The following is a 23410-nucleotide window of genomic DNA, read 5'->3' as shown; positions in this document are numbered from 1 at the left end:
TACTATTCCAGGGCTTTTGGGAATCTCTGTTTTTGTTTCAGCAATTTGCTTTTGGCTCATAAGTAATCTCAGATGGCAGCAGTGTTTCTAATTAGATCTTAGTCCTTCTGACTGTGATTCATTAAGGGTGTGAACACTTTCTTTTCTTAATTAGATTCATAGTGTAATTGAATTCTGCAGTGTAGAAGAGATAACACAGACTCCAATAATAGTGTTTTCCCACTGAAGGACTCTTCAGTATATCAAGAATAGAGATTTTATATATGACAAATCCATTTGAACTGTTATTTTTTAATTTTAGGGCCCATTTTCATAAAATATTTTGTTAAAATACTACCAAGCTCTTGGGGGATCATCTCAGTAATCTATACCAGGAACCTCATTGCAAAGATTGTAAAAAAACTGATTATGTTTTTTTCCCTTAGGTAGCTTCTTGAGCACAGAAAGGTTTAGTACCTCACTGTTACCTCCTAGAATAGTAGCAGAATCATTAGTGGGTTCCATAGTGTGTGCTTGTTTTGTGGCTGTAAAAGAGGTTTGAAAAACTTTTGCCCCTCTTAACAGTACTTTCACTCAACCACTTTGAAAAAGAGGGCCAGGGGTGGGGGAGAAGGAGGTAAAAATGAATTCCTTCTGAAAAGACAAGAGGAGGTGGGAAAGCTAGAATCTGCCTGAGGCAAGCAGGATTTCTTAGGTAGCCTCTGAACTGTACCATCCACCTGTAGCACCACAGTGGCTGAGATCACAGGAGGATCTGACCCAACAAGAAAGCTTTGGTACATACAGCTCCCCAAAGGCTGGCTGTATGACTTAGGTATTTCCAGGCCTTTCCTCCATGGGAAAGAGTTTGTGCTGCCTTATCTTCAACAAGCCTTGTGAGGGACAAAACATTTATTATTTGTACCTTACTAGTAATTCTCATCGACTCCTGGTAATAATATTACACTAGGCATCTGCTTTAATAGATTGTAGTCGGCTTAGAGCTAAGGACCAAGGCTTTTAGATTTTATCTCCACAGAACACGGTACAAATCAGGAAACCTATGCATTCTTTGGATGTATTTCATTTAAGTTAGATACGAGGGATGGCTACTCTGTTTGTCTCTGGCTCCAGACAATTCCCATTTTCTGAGGACTAATGTTTTCCCCTTATCTGCCTGAGTCGCCAGAGGAGACCCCAGAAGCCGTGAGTGTGTCCCTGATAGGCACAGCAGAACACATATGATTCTTTCTCTTGCACATTTGGAGTGTTGACCTAAGGGAGAAGCAAAAGAGGTTTCAGTTTGTTGTCCACGAAAACCCCCCGAAAGAAGAAAGAATGGGAGATACACAAACCCTCTCTTCCCACATGTGGCACACTTTATGGCAGCCTGCTGAGAGGCATAGCTTCTATTTTTATTCCCTATCAAACACCATGATTCTCCTTTTGTACCAGGTAAAAATTCATGATCTCATGGAAACTAGACCCATTCAAAGTGAGGGATAGAGTAGTTCTAAAGCCATAGCCCAGTGATAATCTACTGACAGCAATAAACTATTTTATCATCATAATAAACTTAGTTCTATGTGAAGAGATATGATATGACGGGAAGTCTGTTGAGGGTCTTCTGGGAAATACTTATTGCTCCTTGAAAAATAAAAATAAAAAAAGAAAAGAAAAAGAAGTTTTCTTCTGCCTTAATCATAACCCCTGTTTCCTGCTTCCTCCCTTTGAATGAATGGAGTGGCTGGTGGTAAGGCAGCCATCTTGTGGTCATGAGGCAACCAAACAATGACTGACATACTGAGGCTGGTTAAATAAAAGAATGGAAAGAGCGTGTTTCCTTGATGACTTTGTTCAGGCCAAAAACTTTTAGAAATATCTAGAATAATATTTTGTTACATAATTAAATGTGTTTTATTTCTAAAGCCATGCTTAGATTTTTTTGTTATTAGCAATAAGACATATCCTAGATGATATATTGGATGACCTAGATATTTTATGTTATATTCATCAATGTACTTTCTATAAATGCTTTGGATTACTAGAGTAAATTTCTAATTTTGTACAGCCAAAGGAACATGAACATTATATCAGCTTTTCACAAAATGTTACAGATTTTTTTCTTGCAACATAAGAGGAAGTCAAGAAAATGTGCATCAAAGTACAAGCCATAAACAATACTTCATATTTGTTGAGTGTTTTTCTTTTCAATTTGACTTAACTCTGGATGGAGAGAAGAATGAACTCATTGACTGCTATTAGACCCTCATATTTGCACAAGAGATGAAAGAATTAGAACATGGCTTGATCAAAGAGAGTGTGTTCTTGCTAGTAATGGAAGAAATGCAACTTACTGCTTTATGTCATGAGTGTAAATTCAGATACATATGTATAGCAAGAATATTTTATATTGTCATATTTCTCCTTTAAAGGGGTAATATTTAGTAAAAACTACAGACACATTTCACATTGTTTGACCAAGTAATACAACTCCAAAGAATTCTTCCTAGAGAAATATTTTGACAGATGTAGGACAGATGTTTCAATGTGTAATACAAAAGAAAACAAGAAAAGGGAAAATTATCCCAAACTAAGAATAACTTAGCAAATTATAGTGTATCAACAAGAATACAACCATTAAATATAAATATTATATAAACAAGGTAAGAATATAGCAAATGTGATATGGCTGTTTTAAAAGCGAAATATATAACATGTTTACAACTAGAGGTTAACTCTAGAAGATATAAGAAAAAACACAAAGTGTTCTGGGGAGCTAAATGGAATTAAGGGCAATTTCTTTTCTTTTTTCAGTGTCGCTCTAATGTGTTTTATTGTTCACGAAAAGCATTGTATAATGCTAAGATTATAAGCCATGCATAGAAAGAAGAGGCTTTTCCCCCTCTCTAAACATCGTGTAGAATTAACAATTCATTTCCTTTATGTTTACTTGTTTATTCTTACGCTGAATAACCTGAATGATATGACTTCTCTGAGAACTGACTGCTCTGCCATCCCGGGAGACACAAACAGTCGCAGTTGACAAGCTGAGGTCTAAGGGGCACCGGGGGCCTTTTCTTCCTGCCGCGGTTTGAGTGTGTTCCTTGACGTTCTTGAATTAGAAACTTGATCCCTAGTGCAACAGGGTAGAGAGGTGGGACTTTTGAGAGGTGACTGGGTCACAGGGACTCTGCCCTCACCTGTGAATGAATGGGGTTATCCTGGGTCTGCACTCCTGATGCAAGGATCAGTTCAAACGTCCTCCCCACCATGTACTTTCTTGTCTTTTCTCCTTCTTCTATGTGAAGACCAAGTGCAGAGCCTCTGACCTTGAACTTTCCAGCCCCACAAACTATACAACATAAATTCCTTCTTTATAAAGTATCCAGTCTAGCTGCATGCATGTATTGCTGGGACAAGATCTCAATGAATAAAAGTAGTTCCTCCCACTAGAACTGATAGACCTTTTTGGGAAGTGAATATAATTAGTAACGGCAACATCTGGAAAATACTTCTTTGGGGGTTGTGAGAAATAGCAATTGTAAATGCAGCCACATGTATTTGAAACATAGTTGTTCTCAACCACACAGGTAACATTCCATTGGTAAGCATTTGGAAACGTGAATAAGAATTACTCAATTTAGTGAGCAAGGGCCAGAAATCCTAAATTCATACAATGTTGGAAACTATTCTTAACAATGAACCCTGAATCCCCATAAAATTCCAATATAGAGCCTACAGACAAACACTATTTGGAAAAAGCCAAAAATGATCATGCAAACATCATTAAAAAATGGAGAAATAGGGGAGTGCAGAGGTAAACTACACTTTGGAAGGTTAAAATTTGTGTTGATGGTAGTGATTGAACAGATAGGTCAGAGATATCGCTGGTATAATGGCAAAAGCATTATGGAGACCATCGTATAACAGTTTTCTGGACAATTTTCAGGAAAAAACTGTTGTTTCAGACTCCTGCTATAGTAGATACATTCTGCAAATGGAGACATTGTGAGATTTATTTTAGAGAAGAGCTTACAAAAATCAGATTTCAAAAATACCTGGTAGAAGTTTTATTAGCCTTTGTCATTTCTTTAGGCCTTATAATTCATGTGGGTTTCTGGGGCAGCAAATCTGATGACAGAGAGTACCAAGCCAGTTATGGATATATGGGAATAATACTTTAAATTTACATTTTTAGTCTAATTCTTACTCAAAACAACCCAGCAGTCTTTATGGGGGGAGGGTTGGTACAGGTTCTCATTATGTAGTTCAGGTTGGCCTTGAACTTGCAACAGTCCTCCTGACTCAGCCTCCTGAGTGCTAGGATTACAAAAGTGCACCACTGTGCCTGGCCCAACACTCTTTAGGCTTCATATGTTTTTTTTTCAACTTGGTGATAGCTGATTTTGTAGTATTGTGTTTAGGCATACAGCATGATGGACTTTTAATTAAAACTATTGCAGGAGGAGCTATCTGAACACAAAGAAATTCTCTGTAGCCACATGCCCTTCATCTCTTTTCTCCATGCAAAACTATTCCTGCAGTCTCATCACTCTGGTTATGTTTGCTCAACCTGCAGTTTTTAGCCTTTTTTCTTTTGTACCAGGGATTGAGCAAGGGACCTTGCTCTTGTGAGGCAGGCGGCAGAACCACTGAGCTAAATCCCCGGCCCCGTTTTTAGCCTTTTAATTTTAATCCCCTTTTGCTTATGACTGATTATTCATTATTACAGAGGATTAATATAAAGGAAGGATTAGATCCTTAATTACAATCTATATTATATAATTGGAAAAAACAAACCGAAGCATGTAATTCTTCAAATTAGGGGCAAAGGAATGCATTGAAAAGAAAAATAAAACTAACTTATACCCAGTCTCTTTTATATGTTGCTCATGAATTTGAATGTTTATGGAATGCTAAGTTCAAGCTGCCTCGTATTAGAGATTTTAGTTTCATTTTAAAATATCTAAAAGGGATTTTAAAAGTATCCTGATTCTTTGGCTCAAGTTCTCAATGTATTTGTATTTTCTAAATGCTTGTTTCTATTCTCCTGGAGTAAAGGATCCCAGGGAAGAAGATGTAAAAATCTTCTGAGAAATTATATATCTTAATAAGCTCCCACTCCTCCACTTCCCTCTTGGCAAAGCCTCTCCATTGCTTTTGACTGACTCTGGTTCTGTTACTATGAAATACACTGGAGGGAAGGAGTGTGAGTCCCTGGGCTGGCCTTGGGTCATCCTCCTAGGTGGCTTTTTGGAACCTGCATCTCTATTGCGTTTCCAGAAGAAAAGCCCTCTGAGGACTGAGAGAGAAAAGATAAAAGAATATTTTTCTTAGATCACAGATCAAAATAAGAATCTTATACTTGCGCTGGCTTCTCAGCACTCCTAACCTAAGGAGGATGGTTAGAAGACGGAGGGCTGGACGCTTCTCTCCACTTAGGTGGTCACAAGACTGTTCCCAGCGGCATCCCCTCCCTCCCAGGCAGAACACAGCTCCCAGCCTGGGTGGCCAGGAAGCTCCCTCCTGGAAAGATGAAGGAGGAGGCTCAGCCAGGGAAGGTGAGGCAGTAAATGCTTGTTCTTTTTTTGATATGACCCACAAGGTTTCACTTGGGAGGGCTGCTGGAAATCTTTGTTTGTTTGAGATGTTTTAAATGAGAGGAATACAGCTATGTAATTATATGCTGTATATATATTTTTCAGGCCTACTTCTAGAGTATGCCATTTTCTCCCAATAGATATTATTAACCTAAAAAAGGTGTTGGTAATGAAAGTCCGTTCAGTGGATACAAGAAAACATATAAAGCAGTCCAGAGACAAATTTCTTCCTTCTGTTAAGTCCTTGAAAAACATATCACATGTTTCCACTGCTTTGATTGCTCATTACTGTCTTGTCTATTCAATGAACCGATAAAACACTCAACCTTCTTCGGCAAAACCTTCTCGGATATCACCCCTTCCCACTCGAGGATGGTAAGCCTTCCCAGTGCATCAAGGAATCCACCCTGGTGGAAATGAGGCTTTAGTAATACTTTGTTCTGTGAGAAGACTACTAGTGAGCTGCTTGCTAGGTCTGATTCACTCTGAGGGGCAACAGAACGGTAGTCAGAGAGCCCACCCTTCTAAGATATCATACTGTGATGATACTAGGTGGAGTCTTGAACAGGACAATATTAGGAAGGGAACAAATCTACAAAAGGAGAATTATTAAGTCCAAATGATGAATGTAAAACATTTGCATTTGACTCTAAACCTAAATCTTTGTGCTGGATTTCTCTTGGGACCATAAGAACAGTCTCCTAGGGTCTCTGTATGATGTGATTTGGCCCTGCTGTAAGGGTCTGATGTTTGTAATCTCTTACTCTCCTAATCTGCACAGTAGTTTTGTGTAAGGGCTCTCATTCACTGCATCAAATCCCTTCCTATTTTAAATTCCTAGAATAGTTTCTGTTTTCTTGACCAAACTCTGACTGATATATAACTTAACTTATATAATCAAGAAAAAATATTAAAGATTTTTTATTTGAGCATCTAGTAATGACTTGTGAAGGCCCAGATGATTAAAACAAGAGTCAATATTTTTATTTCTTCACAGTATCCAAACTCTCCTTACCACTTGTATTCCATTCTTGTCATGTCTCATACCTGTGATTTGCTTTTCATTTAGAATTCCTCTTCTCATAGTGATTTGAATACAGTAGATACACAATACTTATTTGTTGAATTCTTTTAAGAATATGAATCTATCTTATGTGCCAGGCACTGATCAGACCCTTGGATACTTGTAGCGGGGACAACAAGGATTAAAGAGATGAAGACAATATTCAAGGTATAAGGGGGACTGGAAGGAGCCTGCCTCTAGTGGACAAACTCGATAAACTCTGAGGTTGATCCACTTTTATTAGCCAGCAAGAAGTGCAGGGGGTTGGGGGGGTAGTATAGTTTTCCTGGAACAGGACTGCAGTAAGAATGAGACAATAAAAAATGAGGAACAAGTTAATCCTCACAAAGAGAAAAGTTAACATGGATTAAGTCCTTCCATATAACTGGATTCCTACATTTTTTTTTTGCATTGTTCTCAGCAGATGTTATCTTGCCTTAGGAGTGCTGTGATTATAAAATTTCCCCACACAGCCAGGAATCATGCAGCCTTCCACATATTTCCCTATTCCTAAAGCAAGTCACACCAGCCTCGAGACTGTGGGATCTAAGTCACATAGCCTAGTCTCCAGCATGTATGGCCTTGATTTGAAGACATTTTCTATATAATATTTGATAGCTGACTAGCAAACAAAGGAGACTACTATACCTAAAAAATACTTTATAAAAAGTCTGATGTTCAGCTGGGCATGATGTTGCATACCTGTAATGCCAGCACTTCTGGAGGCTGAGGCGAAAGGATCACAAGTTCAAGCCCAACCAGGGCAACTTCATGACTCAGGGAGATTCTATATCAAAGTAAAAAAAAAAAAAAAAAGTAAAAGCCTGGGGATGTGGCTCAGCATTGAGCCCTGAGCTCAACCTCTAGTCCTGCAAATGACTGATGTTGATATGTACCAAGGACTAGTTCATCTCTCAGTGTGAAGAATGTTGAATGGTTGCTAATTTATTTTTGTATGCCATAATTTGTCCAGTAAATATTTATTGATCATCTTCTTTGTTTAGGCAACATTATACACACTTATGTCATAAGTGAAAAAAATAGACACAAATTCCTGCCCTACTCATCTCACTGCTTTAACTGGATCTTGAAACCCAGGCATGGATGTTATTTTCTTTCTTCCTTTCTGTTTGGGGCCTTATTGACTAACACAATTATTCTTAGTGGGATAAGTAGTGTCCTGATTGCAGAATATGGAAGAAGCATAGATCATGAGGATGTATCTGTGGATTTTCCCTTCATTCCATACTTTATCTACAGATGACACTCTTCTCCTTACTATGTGTCCCATACTAATATGGATGATGTTTACTCCTGTGTGAAGATCCCAACTTCCCCTTTTATTAGTAACAGCAGCAGTTAGACACAGTTTTTTTCCCAAGCCTCAGCAAGTTGATGTTCTACTGGGATGGGTAACGTTTACTAGGGTTCATTTGGGTTCCTTCTTGTCTATGGTTTATAATATTGCTCTTATTGTTTATTTTAGACATAAAATAGCCTGGAGTGGTTTCTCATTCTATATATCACTTTTGGCATAATTCTGTGAAGTCCTCACTGTATTTGCTAATCCCACACTTCAGAGTAATTTCTGGGATGAGACTGACTCATTGCTTATGACTAATTTTGTTACATTTCCTTTGCAAAGAATAACCCTATAGATAATTCCAGTGCATTATGAATAGTCCAAAATGTTAACTAATGAGTTGTTAGTAAATGACAGAGATGAAATACCCTCATGTAAGTATTTTGTTCTTCTTAGTAAATTGAATAATAGGAAGGTATCTGTTCAAACAACCTTTAGGATAATTTGGCTTCTATTTGAAAATAAAGGAGGCTGCAGCAATTATTCTACACCTGGTGGTCCCAAAGCATGGGCAGTAGGACATCAAGGACTGTTAATGGTTCTGGTTGGTGAAAAATGTAAGGCTACTGAGAGAACACTTTGTCTTTATTTCTTGCCTTATGCTCAAAGGCTGTTACCCTGAGCAGTGCTTAAAAGGGCAGGGCTGTGAGTGGGTGTGGTCATACCTGCTAGTCTGGGCCAGTTGAGCAATGAGAATCTTGGGAATAGCACTGCCCATGTCTAGTGTGAAAAACATCTAGGCAGCTGAAATCTGCCTCTATTCAAAAAGAATCTGTAATTAAAAACAGGATACCTGAATTCAATAAAAAGTTTGTTTTATAACATACATTAATTTTTTGAAAGATGGAAAAATCTATGCTTACAGATTCATATTCTCTATGTCCAAACATGTAAATAGAAAACAGGAAGTTTGGCAAAATATATTTCACATTTTATATCTTGTTGGCTGCCTGTATGCAGAAGCAGATGGAGGCAGGTAAAGGGAAAATGATTATGAAGGGAAGGGGAAGAAAAAAGTAAACAAGGTAATGGAGAGAACTTGTAATTTAATCTTTAAAAAATAAAGTAATCATTAAGTTTATAATTTTAATGTTCATTTTTAAATATACTTTATTTAAAATATATGAATCTAAAATGTTAATTTATTTTTACTTTTATTTTTATTTTTTTCCATGTGTACAGGGGTAACACATCATACTAAATATGTAAGGTCATATCTACGTGGGTTTGATTACAGAAACTAATAAAGTATTCTCTAAATAATGAAAAAAAGAATAAGACTATAAGAGCGAGAAGCAATTTAAATATGTTCAGGGACCATTTTCATCTCCAGAATTAAGTATTATTTTAATGTTACATCATTGCCTTTTCTCTTTTACTTTCCTTTTTAGTTTTATTTTAGGATTCCCTATTTTTAATGTTCATACAGAGATTTCTTTAACTGAAATACTGAATAGTTTCTTTGGTGCAAAAAACTATAATAGTACACAGGATCCTAATGAGATAATTAATAATGTGAAATAGGAAGTAAAGGGCTAAAGGTGTAGGGAAAATGGGAAGGGTGGGGGAAAGGCAATAAGGGAGAGGAAAAAAATATGAGAAACTGAAAAAATGGAAATAAAGTGTTTGTAAATGGGGAGGGGAGGAGGGGCTGAAGGGAGGGCAGGGACAAGGGGAAAAAATGAGAATCAAGACCTATTATGTAAAGGTACAGAATCCCAATGATGAATGTAATTGTATTGTATACCTAGATTGTACCAATAAACTCAATAAAAATAAAAAAAATAAAAAAATAAAAAAATAACATATATGAATCTATATTTCTTTACCAATCTTTTAAAATATATATATCTATCTTTTTAAAATTTATTATTTAACTGTGTGAATTTGTGAGGCACTGCATAATTCCATACGTGTATACGACATACAATTACCAAATCAGGTTAGTTAGCATTTCTATCTCCTTAAACTTTAAAAAGTTTTTAATTTTATGGGTTACAGTGTGCTATTTCAATATGTGTACATGATATTACTGATCAGGGTAATTAACATTTTTGTCTTCTTGTCGTTATTTGTATTTGGAACCTTCAAGCAATTCTTTTCTTGATATTCATAAAGTAGGTTACCAGGAGCCATCATCACCCCACTGTTCCGTAGACACTAGAGCTTTCTTTCTGTTTGTATGCCCTTTAACTTCCCACTATCTTTCCTTTCCCTGCAACTCTTACCTACCTGCAGTAATCACCATTATGCGTTCCGATCAACTTTTAAGAACATCCATATATGAATAAAACACACAGAATTTGTCTGATTTATTTCTCTTAATGTCCCCCAGTTCCACCTATTTTGCTATAAAGAAGAGCACTTCATTCTTGATCATGGTTGAATAATGTTTCATTGTATATTCATACCACATTTTCTTTATCTGTTTATCTGTTGGTGGGTATCAAGGTTGACTCCTTATCTTAGCTATTTTTAACAAAGCAGCAACAAACATGGGAGCGCAGGTGTCACTTTGGTAAGTTGATTTCATTTCCTTTTGATATGTACCCAGAAGTGGGATAGCTGATCATACAGTAGTTCTATTTTCAGTTTCTTGAGGAATCGCTGTAGTTCTAGGGAAGAGTTCTAAATCAACCGTCAAAACACAAAATAAAACAAATGAGGAAAGGAAATACTAATGAATATATAATGAATTATCTTAAGCCAGGGAAAAAACCCTAGGGAACAAACAGCTAATATTAACAACATTCTACCTAACCTTACAGTGTTAAGGGAGTTCTGGAAGTCCCACCCCAAAAATATGATGCTTAAATATATCCTTTGATATCACTTTGAACGAGGACACTTGGGGAAGGTGGAGTCAGGCAAAGGCTTTTCCTGAGCTCTTCTCATCTGCCTGAAGACTGATCCCCAAAAGGAACTCAATTTTCTTGAGTCCTCCCCACCAAAAAAAGAATGTAAATTATCAACCAGGAAACATTAACTGAGTTCACCTGCAACTGGAGGTGGACACTACCCTGTCACCTGTTCTTGTAAGGGCCTCAGGTTACTCAAGACTTTATCTGCATAACAGGGCAGTCCTTAGTCACCACCCTTTTCTTCCCCTCACCCCAAAAAACTTGTGTCCACCGCCACCCACCAGACAACCGCAGGCCTTTTGTTGCTTCCTGTAGCTCAGGATGCTACATACGCCCTCTCTGGCCCATCTTGAGTCTCATACTTTGTTGGTTTTTCTCCTGTTAATCTGTTTTTATGTGAATTTAATCTGTGGCCCAGCCAAAAACCCTAAACGGGTGGACAAAAGCCATCCTTAGCTCCACTATAGGGCTCCAAGCCTGAGGCACAGTAGGGAGAGGCAGAAAAGTGATGCTCAGTGGTTGTCCCTCCTCCACTCTACCAATTTCCACTTTAATCCAGCCTTTCTATAACCTCCAGACTGGGATTCATTTACATGGCGGAAGGTATGTAAATACACTTAATGTAGGAAGACAGAGCTGAAGTTCCAGCTTTGAAAGTGTGGTAGGTGTAAAGGCATCCCTTTTCCCCCTAGCCAGCACATTCCTATTCCAGTTGCCTAACCAAGGGGCAGAACTGAAAAGAAACCCTAAGCACATATTTTTTTCAGTTAATGGGCACAATTACTGAAATTTCACATAACACTTTGGTCTTGCACAGCAGTTAATTTTCTTTTCCACATTCAATATCCAACCTTTTAAAATATGCATTTGCAGAGTTACATTTGCTTTAGCGAGCTTTTAAGACGTCCTACGAAATGGGTGGAAACGTGTTTTGGCTTGGTCCAATCTGTGAATCTCATCCCCTCTGTGTTCCGCCCTTCCCCACTTTTTCCGTCCTGGTTTAGGGAGTAATGGTGGGAGCAATGGAGTAATTAGGGTCCAAAGCCAGGTCAAATAATGAGGGTTTGTGTGAGTATCTTTTAGTAAGATAGCTCTCAGGAACCAGGCACAGTTTCTGACCTGTAGTGGATATCTATGCATAATTATATTTCAAAATCTTTTTCCCTTTCTTTTTAAATTTTTTTCAGTACTGGGAATTGAACCTGGGGTTTTTGCACTGAACTACATCTTCAACACCCACACCCCTTTTAAATTTTGAGTCAGGGTCTCACTAAATCACTAAGTTACCCAGGCTGGGCTCAAAATTGGATGCTCCTGAGTCAGCATCCTAAATCCTGGGATTACAGGTGTATACCACTACACCCAGATTAATACCTTTATTCAATTTTTTTATTCCTATTATGGTTATTTCTATCAAAACTATTCCTACCAAAAAGATTTGAGACAATAACTAAAACTACATTCAGTAAATAGAATAGTAAAATGAGGCAGTCAATTAAAAGCCATCATAGGCCAAGCAAATAATGGACCATTAATCATATCCAGGCCTTTATAGTAATCAAAACAAATAATAAGACAAATATTATTTATTAAGAGATCGTGCAGTTGTGTCCAATTCTGAATTTAAACACAGAAAATTTGAGCATAAAATGCATATAATGAAAGCATCTTCAGTGTCTTCATCCCAGAGAAAAGTTGTTGATTGCTTTATTCTGACTATAGTTACCTGTGACAATCAAAATATACATTAGGCGAAAGTCATGGCTCAGGAGTCACAGACTAGCACATCTGCATTCCTAGGCCAGGGGTCTCCTTGTAGGGGCCTCTTTTCAAGACACTTTTCTACCCTGACTCAGTGTCTAGTACCTTCCCATCCCTTGCCCCTGCTTACTATCCCAGGGGCCTGTGAGACGATCCTCTAATATCTTCCCCTCACCTGGAGCTGTTCTGGGAGAGAAAACAGCACTGGGAGCCCACACTTTTTCTTGTTTGGCTTCTTGCTTATCCTATTGCAATAAAAAATGTAAGATTTCATTGTTACTTGCAGTTTGGCTTATCTTAGTTGATTAACTCAACACTTGTTAGTTCCGCTCCAAGTCAGCTCTTGCAATAATTAGATATCAAATTTTGGAATAATGTCACAATTTACATTTTACTTGGGGTGAATAGACATTTATTTGTAACAACTTTCTTTCTACATTTTATGTTTGTAAATTGTGTTGTGTGTAAATTTATTTCAATGAAGTTGTTTTATTTTAAAAAAGAAAGAAAAGGAAGAGACATGAGAGCTCACTCCTATTTGCCTGTGCGGAAGAGGACTGATGTGAGGACACAGGAAAGAGGTGGCTGTCTGCAAGCCAGTAGGAGAGGCCTGCTGAGAAACCAGCCCTGCTGGCCCCTTGATCTTGGACTTTCCAGCCTCCAGGGTTGTGAGATAAATAATTTTGGTTGTTTACACTATCCAATCTTTGGTATTCGATGATGGCAGCCTGCCTGAGAAATTAATACAATGGGGAAAACAATCCATATAAAACTAATTCTGTAAGCACGAAGCAAACAAAAAATCTGGCAGGGCATTGAGCAGTTGATGGAATGTAAGAAAGTAATGCCCATTTGACCTTGACTTTGGAAAAGTCAAAGTTCCTTCAAATAGCACAGGTTTATTGATATAGGATTAGGTTTCATCCTCTGAGTGTCTGATTATGCTATTTGTTTAGGTGAGAATGCCATTTCTTGAATCATATAATTTTAAATAGTAATAAACAAATTTCGATTTTTGTAATTTAGCCTTTTGACAAAGATTAGGATAATTAATTATAGTAATTGCATGTATGCACATATATGTAGGTTTACATAAAATAAAAGCATAAACTTTAATAATGTAAAAATTAAAGGTCAGTTGATAAGGTGGAAGGAAGATGGAGGAACTTGGAGCAAAATATAGAAATTAATTTCTCATTTCCTAAACTGAAGAGTTGAGAAATACTGTCTGAAGTAGATTAAGCAATAGAAGATATAGCTGTTTAATGTCAAAATAGTACAGCTAAAATAAAAAACAAAAACAATGCTAACCAGTTCTTGGAGGAAAAATAGCTACTTGTAGATTCCTCATTATTCATGAAGATCAACAGGTTCTCCAAAATAAAACACCAGACTCATCAAGAATAGGACGTATAGGGGCTGGAGACAGCTCAATATTAGAGCACTTGTGTAGATGCAGGAGGTCCTGGGTTCAATCTCCAGTACTGAAAAAAAAAGTATAAATATATTGCTTTGGATTTAAATCTCAACCATCATAAATAGACGGTTTCGGAGTTTCTGTGAAGAACAAAATCAGCAGAGCTCTGCTTCCCATCCAGTTTACAAACAAATGGAGGAACCAGGCAAGGAGTAGCATTGATGGAATACTTCAATACTACTATATTATTTATAATGGCTAAGTTGAAACATACTGTACAGCTTGCTGTGAGAGCTAAAAGGCATGCTTAATGCACTTCACAAGGAGGAACTTTATCCTTGCAGTTATGAAAGTGCTTCCCACATTTTGGGAAGAGTCCACTCCTAGAAAAGTAGCAGAGAATGCCTTTCCCAGGAGAAAGAAAGAAAGCACAGAGCCAGGCATGCATGATTTATTTTTCTTTTATCTACCCTCAGATTAAGCAGCCTTTAAAAGTGAATTCCATGGTGGAACAAGAGAGGCCAAGAATGTCAGTCTCCATGTAGAAGGAAAATCAAGATGAGGGAGTTTCTCCTTTAACAGCTGCTCCCAGGGAGTTGAGCTTTCTTTGGGTGTGGGGTCCATGGGAAGATAACTTTAGTTTTAATTTTATAACTTTTTGTCTCTTTAGAGCTGTATGATTCTAAAAGTGCCCTTAGAACTTAGGAAGAAAATGAACAGAAGGTAGGATGCGAATGAGGATTTGCTCTGTGCCTTATCTTCACGTTGGCCTGCTTTATGTTCTTAATTTGCTCCTCCTTCATCCCTCTCTGGAGCCTTAAATTGGGGGCCAGCAGCAGGGACTGAATGTTGGGAATATTAAAGTAAAAGCAAAGGACTAAATGCTAGAAGAGTACTGTAAGTCAGTTCTCCTGACTTCAAGCACCTGGCCTCCACCCTAAAGCTACACCTTAGCTCGCTGCAGCAGCGTTACCTTCATTTTGTCTACTGATGAGTCCCAGATGACACCTTAGCCACCCTCTTCTGTCGTTTTGAATTCTCAAGAGTCTTGTTTTCTCTTCTTCTACATGAATACATTTTAACAAGAGGGAGAGTTCACGGAGGACCCTCAGCCTTCAGGACAAGTCTATGTGGGCCACCCCCGCCACATTGGTTGTTTGCCCATCACTCTGCGTTCCACTTGCTCCTTCCATGACACTGCACTAGGGAAACATTTCTCTAACTCACAGAACTGAAAATCCCTTTTCCTGCATGTGCCAGTGTGGTAGCTGATTAATGGTCAACTTGTAACCCCCAGCTGAACTGAATCAGCATGGTCTGGGCATGGAGAATCCACCTGAAGACTGTTATCAGTAGCCATAAAAAACCCGAGGCGGAAGATCTTGGCCTGTTTATTTTCTAGGAGGAGCTTGCTGTGAATGATTTTCCTGGTGCCAACTAGACTGTTTTCAGCAGTGGAGGAGCTTGGGACCTCGCTGTTGCTGGAAATGGCTGCTACTTTCGTCAGGGGAGCTCTGATATTTACCGTGAGCTTAACTTCCTGGCTCCAATGTGGATCCCTCAGGTCGGTGGCACAAATCCTTCGAGTCACGAGCATAAATTTTCTGGCCACTGGCCTTGGGCCTTCCAGGTGCAGCTCCTCAATACGGACAAGCACGAGACATTGCCGTGGGCTCTAGGCCACTGGCTGGACTCAAGGAGGACGTTGCCTTGGACTCCAGGCCTTTAGCTGGACTTGTGTGGCAAACTGCTGGGCGCCAGGCCCTCAGCTGAATGCTTTGGGCTTCTAGTGTATGGTCAATCTCTTGCACTCCTTTGCGTTTGACTCTTTGATTATTATCATAAAATAACCTTATAAATTATGTGTCCTGTATTTAGTGTATTCCCTCACTCAATTCTGCTGACTACAACAGCCAGGCATCAAGAGCTGGACACTCAGTTCCTCATCATGTGTGGTTTATATGTCTTTTTTTTTTTTTAAGCCCTAGCCTTCTGTTTCATGGCAGTGTCCCTGTTGAAGATGAACAAAAACCCCCATAACCCTTTCACTACACTTTTATTCTGGTGACACTTGACAGTGGGTTTTTCAATACTCCACAGTTTGTCAATACCTTTCACTCTTTTAAATATTTCTTTTCCTTAAATCTTACTGAATATTTTAGTGCGCAATTAAATTTCATCTTCTGGACACTTTCCTCACTGTGATACAACATCTAGAAGCTGCTAGAAAATTTTACACTCTGCTACATAAAAACCTTCTTTATGAAAAACACAACATGAATAAAATAAAAATATGCATAAAATATATTCACCACTTAAACCCCAGAACAGAGGCCCAGTTCTTAAAATAAGAGTTCTGACAGGTTTGTAAAGGACCAACAACACAATAGAAAAAGGGGCAAAGGCTATGAACAAAAAAATCCATTTTTAAATATAAATACAAACCCACAAATATATGCCTACTCTCACAACAAAAAGAAATGAAAATAAAAATTATACTGATGCTGGATACGGTGGTGATGCTTGTAATTTCAGCTTCTTAGGAGGCTGAAGCAGGATAAATTATAAGTTTAAGACCAGCCTGGGCAACTTTGTGAGATCCTGATTTAAAGACAATTTTTTAGAAAAGGGCTGGGATTGTAGCTCAGTGGTAGAATGCTTGCCTAGCATGCATGAGGCCTGGGTCCAATTCCCAGTATGGCAAACGACAACAACAACAACTCTACTGAAATATCATTTTTAAGCAGTCAGTTTGGATACAATCCAAAAGTTACATACCACATGATGCTAACAAGGCTGAGGGAAATAGACTTGGCCTTGTATTGTGTAGGAAATATATTTTCTAATTTCACAGAGGGCAGTTTAACAGTACTTATCACAATTATAAATTCATATGACTGTTGGACCAGCAGTTCCATTCATAGGAATTTAAATGGAAGATATACTTTTGAGAAGCAAAATGATGCCTTTTCAAGACAACATCATTGCAATAACAAAATATTGAAGTTACGTAGATATTTATGAATTAAGGTTAAATTACAATGTATGCTTATAATAGAATCATAGGTACCTATAAAAGCAAGAGAGTTCTGTTTAACATGAAGGATTCTGTTATTAAGTTAAAAAAATACAATGGGTAGTACAATGTGAAGAGTATGCTAGTATTTGTGTCAAGGCAGGGAAAACATGCATACGTCTATATTGTTATATGTATATACTGTCTTGGTTACTTTTCTCATTGCTGAGACAAAATACCCAACACCCAAGTTTAAGGGAGGAAAGGTTTATTTAGTCCACAGTTGGTAAAGGTTTCAATTTAGAGTTGGCTGGCTCCAAGGCAGGGTGGCATGGCAGAGGGGAATTGCGGAGGAGAAACAGTCCATGGCAGGCAGAAGGTAGAAGTCACAGCAAGTCCAACTGACGACAGCAGCTTATTCCTGCACCTTTTATATTCTCTCGAGGCTACTGAGCTTTGGCAGATACCAAACCAACCAGTGGACTGATTGTGTAATCTCACACCCTTTATCCCAGCACCACACACGCTAGACATAGACACCTCTGAAAAAGCTTTGCCTAGGACTGACTGAATGAGGCTTTGGGGGAACATCTAGACACAAGCCATAATAAATATATGATATGTATGATATGTGTGTAAAATACTCTGGAATAACCAAGAAGGCAAATAAAGAAATTGCCTATGGGAGACATTTTACTTACATTATTTTTTTTTGTTTTGATTTTATTTTACTTTACATTACCTATTCAAACACAAACAAACACTGTTAACAACTGTAGCCCTCCACGTGGTCCATTATGGCTGAAATACAACGGAGTGATCAAAGTATTTCGTGTATGTTTCAACAAAAGCTTTGTACAATAAAAGTCACGTTGCCAGTAATCCCCTATGAAACACTCCCCCTGACGTGGAACAGTTATTCCATTTTTCTTGCCGCTTTCTGGAGCGCTTCTGGTATCCTCTTCTAGGAAAGTCTTTCCAAAATGTGACTGAATGCAAAAAATATAGTGAATGTTGCTGTTGAGTGCTATCCACAGGAAGGCAGGCTTGTAGAAACACTACGACGTATCTTCATCCACCTTATCCACTGGACCTGGCACTGTGCATCCTCTGGCTCTTCCCCAAAGTCAAATTGACCACTAAAGATAAACGTTGTGAGCAGAGGCCATCATGGAGGCAATCAGGACAGTGTGACGAATGACATGAAAAGAAGACTTCCAGAACTGCTTCAGAAAGTGTCAAGAACTATTTGAGGTAAGTGTGTTCCAAATGAGAGGGAGTCTCTTGGGGGGGGGGGATCGATGGCAATGTGTCTTTTGCTATAACAAATTTGAAAAATTTTAAACACCCACTGCATTTATTTTTATCACACTGCTTAGGTTCAGGCTGAAGCTTATTGCCGTACAGAGGACTAAGATTTCCTTATAGTCATTTATAAACACATTCAAGTTTACAGGCCATGGAATGATGGAAAGTGTTTCCAGTCCTCCCTCTGTGCTCTGCCCTCTGAGAGGACGTTCCCAATGAGGCGGCAGACGTTCTCTCAACGTTGCCTTCTTTGCCCCTTTGCCCCCATGCTCCTGGCTCAATTTGGTGCTGCGGGCCTGCTCACCCTGATCTCTTAGCATGGAGGGGCCTCCAATTAACAAGCTTTCCTTTTGCTGATGCTAATTATTCCTCTAGAGTGGCTTTGCAGTTGCGTTGTTAAAACATCCCTTTCTCCAGGGGTGAGGACGAAAAGAGATAAGCTAAAGAGGAAGCAACCTTATGCTATCACAGGAACTCAGACTCCACAAACATATCCCAAATACTGCCTTGCCTTCCTGCATCCGGACCTCTTCCAGAGCTCCCTGCTCCAGCGCTCACACACATCCCGGCAGACCAGCCCAAACAGCACTGGATTCGATATCCCAAGGAGTATTAATTAACAGGTCCTGTGAACTTTATTTCTTAAACAGCCATAGACTTTCTCTGCTTCTTTTCATCCCTGGTGCTATGACTTTAGCCCAGACACTGTACCGTAATCACGATCTCTGTTTAAATGACTGCGATAACTACTTTCCTCCCTTTGTCTTCTTTCTCCCAATCCACTTGCATTTTCTTCACATTTGTGCACGCATGCGCCAATGGTAACACCCATGCACATGAGTACATGTAACGGATGCTTGTAGAGACTTCCTGGCTCAACTACGGTAGGTGGCTCACCTGTCCCCAGGGGCTTTGAATGTTAGTTGGTGACAGTGTATAGCCACTCTTCTCCGCCCAGTCCAGCGGTCACACCCGGGTGTCAGTCTTGCTGTACCTTCGGCTCCCACCTGTACAAACTGCGCAGACCCACCTGGTTACTAGAATGGGCAAAAAGGATGCTTCCTTTGCCTCAGATGGGGTTGACTGAAGTACAACATGACTTCCAGCATTCCCAGGACCAGAAGCTGGCCTCCACTGGCCTATCTTTGCTTGGCTTTCTCCACTCCCGGCTCACCCTGCGACCTTCACTCCCCATTCTTCCGCTTCCCTGAGATCACCTCCCCAGTAAATTACTTGAACCCTTGGCTCAGGCTCTGCTTCTGTGGAACCCAGCCTAAGGCAGTTCATGAAAAGTAATTCTTCAGTTCACGAAATTATTATGAACACTTAAGAAAAATTATTCAAGTCGTGAGAATGAGGCGAAGGGAAGGCAACGTGATCTCCAGACAGGCCTACCCAGGGACCATGTCATTATCTGTAGAACTGGTGCTCACACTGTAGTGTTCATCTTGGTCACGGTTCGGAGCTAAACTGTGACCTAGGCAAAACTACAGTGCTTTAAAAAAGCAAAGAAACTAGAAAAGCTATGAAATTTAAACAGAAATGCTTACTATACTAATGGAGGAGGAAATAAAATGGGGAAAGGGCTATAAGTTGGTTTCCTCTGAATATAATTTGCTGTAGTTTTTACAATTTTGAAACCAGGTATATGTCTCATACAACTTATAAAAATTAAATTTATTTTTAACTGATACAGAAAAACATAAACATCATACATATCAATGGGCAGCATGTAATACTTTGATACCTGTATATTTCTTTCATCATGTTTCATCAGGTCAAATATCTATTTTCTCAAACTTTTATCATTTCTTTTTTTTATTAAAGATTGGAAACATACATGACAACAAGCAATGAAGATATTAAATAAAAATTTCAAATATACATATATATGACAGCAAAAAAGGATATGAAATAAAAATTTATGCAACACAGACTGATAATCCAAATACATTATTAGTTTGAAATGATCTTCAAACCTATGTTCTTTCTCATTTTCTTTTTGTATAATATTTTTGAAATAATGTATTTACAAATAAAACAAAGCTACATATTATAGTTGAGAAACTTTCCTCAAAATTTTATGATTTATAAACTCCTTGGTTTTATTAATTTGATAAATATCATATGCTTGTAGATTGTATCACTTACATTTTCTAACAAAACTTTCCATGGAAAAGAAATATACTTATATTTGAAATCCAAAAACAACTAAAAGAGTTCACATTTTTAAGATCAGATTTTTCTGTTTCTATTTTATTATATCCCATACTTATTTTTATTATATTTTATAAGCATAATGATAGAATCTAACACCAATACATATGTAATATTCTTCCCAAACAAATGACTATCAATTAAATCAAGCATGCAATTTAGAGAAATCATAAGGTTGGCAGAGAAACTATCGATATGCCAAATGTGCAAAATCTTACCACATTCATGACCATGTTTCTCATTTAATAGTGCACACATATGTGTAAAAACATACCCTCCCACATATACACAATGCATATTTTCTACAATACAGTATAAGCTTTAGTATATTAAAACAGTGCAGTGATGTGTGGAATGTTTGTGATTTGTGTGATTTGAGAAAAACAAATATCGTCTTTGAGGCAGTTGGAGAATTTGTAATATGTACCAGATACTGAATGATATTTATGATTTATTATCCATTTATTTAAGTATAGTTATGATACAATTTACTTAAAAATTAATATTTGTTATCAGTAGAAAATAGGTACAAAGATATATTGATAACATAACAAAATTTATCTTAACAAATTTCCAACCAAACAAGCTGTAGTGACAGAAAAGGAAGTTTGCAGAAGGCAGAGATGAGAGAGGAGAATGACGGATGGACCTTAATACTTTTCATACTACTCATATATACAGATTTCATAAATTCTCAAATAAAAAAGCAAATTAGAGCCAAAATAACTCATCAATTTGGTAGACCAACATATAAAGACAAAGATTAATGTGTTGATAAATTTTTAAAATATGAAATGTAAAGCCTGAGATTTAGCTCGGTCGTGCCGCACCTGCCTAGCCAGAACAATGTGCTGAGTTTATCCCCAGCACCAAGGAAAGAAAAAGAAAAAAAAAAAAAAAAGAGAGAGAAAAGGAGCATATGTGCTTTCTAGCATACTCAATAGATTAAAAATAAATTATTTGTTATCTCTTCCTCTTTAATTGTTCCCTTCGCAAGGATGTAGTGACCTTCTTTGTCTCTTTCAATCAGTTTAGGTTTGAAATTTACTTTGTCTATGAATAAGATTGCTACCCCTGCTTTTTTCTGGGCTCCTGTTGCATGAAGAAGTTTTCTGTCCTTTCACTTTCAGTCTATGGGCTTCTATTTGCACTAAGTGTGTCTTGTATACAACATATTATTGGATTTTGCTTCTTAATCCATTATGCCAGTCTATTTCTCTTGATTGGTGAATTGAGGCCTGATGGTTATAACTGATATGTACTAACTTATTATTGTCATTTTTTTTTGCCTTCTCCTTTTAGTTTCTTACCTTGCCTATTTGATTTGCTCTGTTGGGGTTGGGCCTCATTGTATTGTTACCTTCACTGTCTTTTTCTAGGATATTGTTTAGAATTCTTTGCAGTGCTGGTTTGGTATTCATGAAGTTTCTCAGGTGTTCTTTGTCATGGAAGTATCTTATTTCTGCATCAATTTTGAAAGAAAGTTTTGCAGGGATACATCAGTCTAGGTTGGATGTTGTTTTCTTATAATACTTAAAATGTCTCATTCCAGGCTCTCCTTAACCCTAAAGGTTTGTGTTGAAAAGTCTGCTGTGATTCTGATGGGCTTTCTTTTGCATGTGATTTGTTTCTTGTCTCTTACTGCTTGTAGTATTTTATTCTTCTGCTGGGTTTCTGGGATCTTGATTATTATATGTCTAGGTGTAGATTTTTTTTGATCACGGCTAGTTGGGGTCCTCTATGCCGCACTTATCTGTATGTCAAATTCTTCTCTGTTTGGGAAGTTTTCTATAATTAATTCTGTGAACAGCTTTTTTTTTTAAGTCATTTGCATTTTCTCCTGCTATTTCTTGGATTCCTATCAGTCTTATGTTATTCTTCTTTGCATCGTGTAAGAGTTGTTGGATCAATTTCTCGTGATCCCCTACTGTTTTTAAGAGACCTGCAAGGTCACTGACTGCAATTTTATCTTCTATATCTGAGATTCTATCTTTGGACTCTTTTATTCTGTACCACTCTCAATGGAGTTTTTAATCTCCTGGATATCTGCTCGAATCTGCCCTGTGGATTCCATTTCTTCCTTATATTGAGCATTTATTGTTTCCAATTCTTTCTTATGCTGGGCATTCATGGCTTTTCTCGTGGTCCTGAGCTCATCTATTTTCCTCTCAGTTTCTTTTCTAGAGTCATGAATTATAAGTTTCATTTTGCTCATCATCTCTATGATTATCTGGGAAATTACTTCTGTTTTAAATTTGTCTAGAGCCTGATTGATCAATTTTGTTACTTCCTGTGCTGTGAGTTCAGGGTGTCCTGATGGTTCACTGTCAGACTTTTCATCCTCATTTGCCCCACTGTTTGCCATTGGTGAACTGGAAGTCTGTCCCTGTATCTTGCTTAAGTGTTTTTTCATTTTTACTATTGTTGTTGGGCTGTCCTTAGTTTAACCTTTAGGTTATTACTTAAATCTTCCTGATATAGTTGGGCTGCAGCCCACAGGTCTCTAATGACTCACAGACATTCTCATTTTCATAATACCAAAGAAAACAGCTCATTGAGTCAATCACAATCCTTTATCCTAATTGATACAATCAGCACCACAATATGATCAAGCACAACTTGCAAACTGACCACTTGTGGTAGTCATCCATCACCTTCAAACCATGTGAATTAAATTAAAATCAAGAAGCAATCCAAAATATGTTTGCAGTGAATTAGCTTTTCAATAAGGATATTTACCATTTAGAATGGGGGCTTAAGACAGAGTTAAAACAAGAGGAGTAGATAAGTAAAAGAATTAGAGAAGGTTTCACATGAAGCCA

This window comes from Fukomys damarensis, unplaced genomic scaffold (genome assembly GCF_012274545.1).
Source record: "Fukomys damarensis isolate Sample0158 unplaced genomic scaffold, DMR_v1.0_HiC HiC_scaffold_38, whole genome shotgun sequence".
NCBI lineage: Eukaryota > Metazoa > Chordata > Mammalia > Rodentia > Bathyergidae > Fukomys > Fukomys damarensis.
This window is presented reverse-complemented; position numbering follows the sequence as displayed.